Source organism: Primulina tabacum, chromosome 15, assembly GCF_025594145.1.
Source record: "Primulina tabacum isolate GXHZ01 chromosome 15, ASM2559414v2, whole genome shotgun sequence".
NCBI lineage: Eukaryota > Viridiplantae > Streptophyta > Magnoliopsida > Lamiales > Gesneriaceae > Primulina > Primulina tabacum.
In genome coordinates, this window is record NC_134564.1 from 19,729,406 (window position 1) to 19,737,621 (window position 8,216).

Genomic DNA, 8,216 nt, shown 5'->3' on the forward strand with positions numbered 1-8,216 from the left:
AGACGATTTCAGTTTTATGACTATTTCACTTGATTTTTAAAATGCTAGTTGGTTGATGATTTATTTTAAGGGGAAAAATATTTTATAAAAATATTTTAGTGAAAGCCGAAAATTTTAAAGAAAAAAAAATTTCTAGTACTTTTAAATCAATAAAAAGGGCAGACGTTTCAGGTCATGAGGAAGAGGTTTGTGCCCAATCACTACTATAGGGAGATGTTTAAGAGGCTCCAAACTTTGAGGCAAGGAGTAAAGAGTGTTGAGGACTACTACAAGGAGATGGAAGTAGTCATAATTAGGGCAAATATCGAGGAGGATAGTGAGGCGACAATTGCACGTTTTCTTTGTGGTTTGAACAGAAAGATTCAAGATCAAGTGGAGCTTAGGCACTACTTGGATCTAGACGAGATGGTGCAAATGGTCATAAAAATGGAGCAACAACTCAAAAGGTGAGGAGTTGGCCGCACCAATCAAACTGGGAGTTCGTCATCTGCTTGGCGACCAAATGGGGCAAAACGTGATGAAAGTAAATTGGTGACCAAACCGAAGATTGAGACCAAGCAAGAAACTCCTAAGCAAGGAGTGCAAGGTAAATCTGAAACTCCTCTTAATCGTTCTAGAGATACTAAACGTTTTAGGTGTCAAGGGTTGGGTCATATTGCTAGCCAATGTCCTAATAAGAGGATGATGATTTTGAATGACTATGGTGAATATGAGTCTCAAAGTGAGGCTGATGACGAGGGTGATGATGATGAGATGCCTGCGTTGGAGGATCCTGATGAGGGATATGGGGCGGTTGTAGGTGAAGCACTAGTGACTAGGCGGATCATGAGTGCCCTAGTCAAGGAAGAGGAGACTAACCAAAGAGAAAACTTATTTCATACAAGATGTTTTGTAGACCAAAAGGTTTGCAATCTTATCATAGATGGGGGGAGTTGCACCAACGTGGCTAGTAGTGAGATGGTAGAAAAATTGGGTTTACCTACATTAAAGCAACCTCAACCGTATAGGCTTCAATGGTTGAATGATTGTGCGGAGGTGAAGGTGAAGAAACAAGTATTGGTTTCTTTTTCGACTGGGAAGTATGTTGATGAGGTTTTGTGTGATGTAGTGCCAATGCATGCTTGTCATATCCTGTTGGGGAGGCCGTGGCAATATGATAGGCGAGTGACACATGATGGGTTCAAGAATAAGTATTCATTTGTATTGAAGAAGGAATCCATTGTATTACTTCCTTTGTCCCCAAAGCAAGTGTTGGAAGACCAATTGAAAAAAAAAAGAGACGAGGCCGAAAAAAAGAGTGAACTAAAAAGTGAGATGGCCTTTGTAAACAAAAATGAGATGGCTCAAAAAAAGAGTGATAAAAAGAGTGAGATAGCCATACAAAAGAAGAATTAGAGGAAAGAAATTGAGAGGAAAGAAAATGAGAGGAAAGAGGCCAAGAAAAAAACATATATGGCCCAAAAGAGTGAGTTGAACAATTCATGCACACACATGAACCACTTGTGTTGATTGTTTATAAGGAGATCCTCCTTAACACAGGTGATATAACCGGGTCCCTTCCGAGCATTGTTGTTTTACTTTTTCAGGAATTTGAAAATGTATTTCCGGAGGAGTTACCTCAAGGCTTACCACCATTGAGGGGAATCGAGCACCAAATCGATTTCGTGCCTGGGATTGCATTGCCAAATCGTCCAGCCTATAGGAGCAATCCGGAAGGAGCTTCAACGACAGGGAAGTGAGTTGTTAGATACAGGTTTTGTGCGTGAGTCCATGTCTCCTTGTGCTGTGCCTGTTTTATTAGTTCCTAAGAAAGATGGCTCATGGAGTATGTGTATAGATTGTAGAGCAATCAATAACATAACCATTAAGTATAGGCATCACATACCTAGACTAGATGATATGTTGGATGAATTGCATGGTTCTTGTGTCTTTAGCAAAATTGATTTGAAGAGTGGTTATCACCAAATTAGGATGAGGGAAGGTGATGAGTGGAAAACCTCTTTTAAAACCAAATATGGGTTATATGAGTGAATGGTCATGCCTTTTCGCCTAACTAACACTCCTAGTACCTTTATGAGGTTGATGAATCATGTCTTACGTGCTTACATAGGAAAATTTGTTGTGGTTTATTTTGATGATATCCTTGTGTATAGCCAAAACCTGGAAGAGCATGTTGAACATTTGAAACTTGTGCTAATCACACTGCGAGCTGAAAATTTATATGCTAATCTTAAGAAATGTGATTTCTGTATAAACAAACTTGTCTTTCTTGGTTTCGTTGTAAGTTCACAGGGGATACAAGTTGATGAGGATAAGGTAAGTGCTATTCGAGATTGGCTAACGCCTGCTACTGTTGGTCAAGTCCGAAGCTTTCATGGTCTTGCAAGCTTCTATAGGAGGTTTGTAAAAGAATTTAGCACATTGGCAGCGCCAATGACGGCAGTGATTAAGAAGAATGTTCAATTCCATTGGGGCGAGGAGCAAGAGAAGTCTTTTAATCTTATTAAGCAAAAATTAATTAATGCTCCTTTACTTGTTTTGCCTGACTTTTCTAACACTTTTGAAATTGAATGTGATGCTTCAGGTATAGGTATTGGCGGAGTGTTGATGCAAGGAAGACGGTCAGTGGCGTACTTTAGTGAGAAGTTCAATGGAGCTGCCTTGAACTATCCCACGTGTGACAAGGAGTTGTACGCGCTTGCAAGGACTCAAGAGATGTGGCAGCACTACTTGAGGCCTACAGAGTTTGTGATTCATACGGATCATGAATCCTTAAAACACTTTAAGGGGCAACAGAAGCTGAACAAGCGGCATGCCAAGTGGGTGGCGTTCATAGAGACATTTCCCTACATCATCAAGTACAAACAAGGTAAGGAAAATGTAGTGGCCGACGCACTATCACGAAGGTATGTACTTGTCTCTACCTTAGAATCTAAAATTTTGGGGTTTGAGCATGTGAAATAATTATATGTGCTAGATGAGGACTTTAAGGGTGTATTTGAAACATGTATGCATGGTCTACATTACAAATTTTATTTGCATCATGGTTTCTTATTTAGAGAAGATAGGTTGTGCATTCCTAAATCTTCAATTCGTGAATTACTTGCTCGGAAAGCACATGTGGGTGGTTTGATGGGACACTTTGGTGTGGCAAAAACCTTGAGTGCTTTGCATGAACATTTTTATTGGCCACATATGAAACGTGATGTTGAGCGTGTGTGTGATAAGTGCATAACGTGTAGACAAGCTAAGTCTAGGACACAACCACATAGATTGTATACACCACTTCCCGTCCCTAGTGAACCTTGTGTTGATATTTCTATGGATTTTGTTCTTGGATTGCCTAGGACAAAGAAGGGGAGATACTCAATATTTGTTGTTGTGGATCTATTTTCTAAAATGACACATTTTATAGCTTGTCATAAAACTGATGATGCTTCTAACATTGTAGACTTATTCTTTAGAGAAGTCGTTAGGTTGCATGGCAAGCCTAGGACTATTGTTTCTGACCGTGATGTCAAGTTTTTGAGTTACTTTTGGAAAACATTGTGGGCTAAACTTGGCACAAAATTGTTGTTTTCTACAACTTGTCATCCTTAAACGGATGGACAAACTGAAATTGTTAGTAGAATTTTAGGAACACTTTTGCGTGCTATACTTAAAAAGAACTTAAAGAATTGGGAAGATTGTTTGTCATTTGTTGAGTTTGCTTATAATCGTTGCATGCATTCTACTACTAGTTATTCGCCATTCGAGATTGTGTATGGTTTTAATCCTTTAACTCCGTTGGATTTGATGTCTTTACTTGTGAGTGAAAGGTTAAATATGGATGGCAAAAAGAAAGCTTAATTTGTTAGGAGTTTGCATGAAAAGGTCAAGGCTAATATTGAAAAGAAGAACGCACAATACACAAAGCAAGCCAACAAGGGGAAGAAGAAAATGGTCTTTGAGAAAGGTGATTGGGTATGGCTACACTTGAGGAAGGAAAGGTTTCCTAAGAAGCGACGTTCGAAGCTATAACCTAGGGGTGATGGACCATTTAAAGTTCTAGAAAAGATCAATGACAATGCCTACAAACTCGATCTACCAGGTGAGTACAACGTGAGTTCCACTTTTAATGTTAGTGATTTGTCATTGTTTGATGTAGGTGATGAACAAGATTTGAGGACAAATCCTTTTCAAGAAGGGGAGGATGATGCGAACACGGGTGGTCAAGCTCCAAGAAAAGCATGGGATCCTTTGGAGTTGCCGGAGGCTCCAATCACGAGAGAACGACTAAAGAAATTCAAAGAGGCACTACAAGGAGTGATGATCAAGGAAGAAGGGCTCGTGATGCATAGGAATACGTTTGGGGGCCAAAGGAACATTATTCAAGCATCTTTTTGAACGACCGAGGCTACACGGACCTATACACGGGGTCCGTGTCCATTACATCCGAGAATGAAGAAATCGAGTGCCTACACGGACCCGAGCACGGACCTGTACACGGGGTCCGTGTCCTATGTTTTCCGCGAAGACAGTGTCTACACGGACCCCCTTCCGGACCTCTACACGGGGTCCGTGTCCTTTATGATTTGGCGAGAATTTTTTCCTTCTTTAGAGTTTTAATTTGTTTGGTAACTAGATATTGATATTATGTTGATATGTGAAGATATTAGGGACAAAAATTGAGATACAATTCAGATTTTATTGATTCGAACACATTGTTCTTGAGTTTTTCTCTCAAACAATTAAAGCTATTTCTTTGTTAAATATAAAAATTATTAAAGTTCATACTTTGTGATGTTTGTCGATCGTTCTTATGCGGATTGTCAAAGACGAGTTCTTTGAAGGTTCGATTGAGTTTCGATTGTTTATTTTTGTGATTATTGTTGCTAAACTTTTCACAGTTTAGAGGTGAAAATCACGTCATATTTGTTTCAAAAGATCAGGACAACAACAACGAATTTCTTAAACGTTATTGAATTGAGGGCACGATTCATATTTAATCATGTTTACTTCTCTTCGTACAAGGATTCATATCATGATTGATTTATAAAACTTTTACCCGTGAATATTTAGTTTTCTTCTTGAATCCAGTTTAGTCAGGCTTTATTGGATCAATAGCCTTGTTAAATCACTAAAACCGAAACGTTCTAACCAAAACTGAAATGTCCTACCTCATATGTTATTTTAAATCAATTTTAAGAAAATAAATATAATATGTTAACTTACTGATAACAAAAATACGTCCACCCTATAGCGGACTCACGAGTTGCGCGCGGTTGAATCAGTTTCAAAATTGGTACACAATGTCCATTTTTTCTACGAAGTGCACATGAAATGGTGATCATGTGTGGATGGAACTGAATGAGGCTACTTATTTCTATTATGCACTGAATTTTTAAGATATTGAACTTTCTCTCTGAATCATAAAAATTTTATTTTAGGTATACAATAGTTGAAATATGGAGATTCTATTTTACGAATCACGTATCAGTAAAGACTGTCTCTAAAATTCTGATTAACTAGAAAATCTTTTTTTTCTCCTTTTTGAAAATAATTTTTAGCGAACATGTCAAATCATTTACTATTGACAAAAAGTAAAAACATATATATGGGGGAAATGGGGAATTTAATAAGACAATTATTTCACCACCAAAGATGAAAAATTAAGAAAATGTACTCAACTTCTTGCTAATTATCACGTAATTTTATTTTAATTTCTCGGTCATACTAATCATTATTTCATTTAACTTAGAAGGGCTGAAAATGTACGAATGAAGCTTAAAATGTTAAGTATAAAAGCAACAATAGTTTTGAAAACGCCACAACACTAAAACGTTTAACTCAGAATTCTTACTTATTTGAAAATTAATTATAAACCAATAGTAATTAACCATTATTCCACTTAATTAGTCTGTTGAAAACTCTTGAAAATTATGCAGTAATTTACTAAAAATTTAAAGCCTCTTGTCCTTTCTGTGTAAATTTTAAGCTGTTTAAAATATTTTGTAAAAGTTATATAACAAATGATTATGCCATAATTCCGTCCAATAAAAATTATAATATATACAGGCATGGATTACATATAATTGTTGAAAATTTATTTATTTCAAGAAATTTTATGAATTTTTTTTTGTTGAGATAACAATATTTTGATTAGTATTTTTTAAACCCACTTTTATATTCGCTATGTTCAATTTTTATTAACTCCAAGAAAGGACTACACTGTAGTACTGTTTTATTATTGAACAACACTGTATTTCACATTTAAAAATATTCACATAATATTCAAAAGAAAACCATTCACTTTTGAATACCATTCACAATACATTCTACTTACATGACAATGTGCAACAAAAATATTTACGCCCAAAAAATCAGATATACATCACAATTTTCAGTTAATTTTTTAAAAATATTGATGTAATACTATTAAATAATTTTTTTATTATATTTAAAAGATATTACAGAATATTATTTGAATATGCATAAATATATATTGTTGTCATACATTACAAAAGCTCATATTAACTATGATTCTCCACTTATAAATAAATGACTTCTAACCATTATCAAAGTACTCATTTCATACGTTTTATATGCAATTATTTCCTCTAGTCGTATAATATTTTCTCTCAAATAGTATACAGATTTGAGCGTTGGAATACTCGTTTTCTTTGATACACAATTTTATATTTGGGCATTTCGATTCGATTCAATAGAAAAAATCGATTTGTGATAATTCGTTTAAGATATTTTAATTGATGTGATTTTTTTTATCGCAAAAATATATTTCCAAATAACAAGGTAAAAAAATACTACTGGTTTGAACACGTAAAAGAATCCAGCTAGTCTTAAAGTCAAAGGCACAACGTTATTGACCAAACGTGTGCTTGCTTGTCAATAAAGGAAGCCAAAAGAACAAATAATAATATTATCATTACCACAACTCCACTTATGACAAGATACATAGCCTACTTACTACTGCTCCATCTCCACTTTTGACTAGAATTTTTTTCCCTATGTTTTCTTTGTGTAAGGTATTAGCTATTAAATGAATTAAAAATTGTCGAGGATTTAGTTACTAATGATACTAATAAAAAAATCATAAACTTAGTCATAAGTTATCATACCTCAGGGTCCACATGTCCGTGTGGTATTATGGATAATGCATGAGTTCCACTCGCAATTATTGTAAATCCATCATTGCTTTAAAAACTGCTAATACGAGTTATAATGGCTTAAAAAACTAGTTTGGTATGTTGATTATACGTTAATTTCTGCTTAATTTAATTTGAAATCTAAAAGTTGATGGAATATTGATCATGCTTCTACACAAGTGATTTTATTAATCAGGTAATGTTAGAATCTATTATTTATCAAACACTATCACCTTTAATTTTCAAACACCACTCACTTCTGATTTTCCTCATTTTTTCGTAATCTAACATTTAACCAATTCTGAAAAACAGAAGTTGTTGCAATCACTCCTTTAATATGCTTCACAATCTAAATTATTTTAATCTTTACCCCATTCCCATTTTATGTAAATTTTTATCCTAATATAATCAATTAATTAGATAAAATAAAGAAAAATCTTTAATTTTGAATAAGTTGGCCATATATTAGTTTTAGTGGAAAAAAATTATAATTGGAATATGCAAGTAGTTTGAACTGGAAATGTGAAACATTAATATATATATATATATTTTTAACTAGGTACGCTGATTTTTTGTCATTTTGAATTATATACTATTCAAAAAGGTGTATGTAAGTTGAGCATAAATCATGAGAGACACGCAAATATTCATGAAACCATTATCCAACGTGTCAGTCAATTAGTCAAAATACAAATGTCAAACCTAACTATTTTTTCTTACAAATTCTTGAAGGTCAACCGAACCTATGACGGCTTTTATAAGACTATTAGCCATGGAGAGTTTTACATTTTATGTAAGAAAATATTGCAACATCTTTTATTTTTTTAAAAAAAAATATAAACAGAGGGCTTTTCTAAATTCTTCATTGATTTTCTTTTTCCACATCATTTCGTGAATATATAGTTTCAGTTGTGTTTTTTTTTTCCACATCGTTTGGTGAATATAAGACAACCACATCGTTTTTATTTCCACAGGGCTTTGCCATAAAACCTAATTTTTATTTTGACATTCAAGAAGTAGGATTAATCTCCATCTACCACAACTATAGATTATTCCATAGTTAATTAGTTG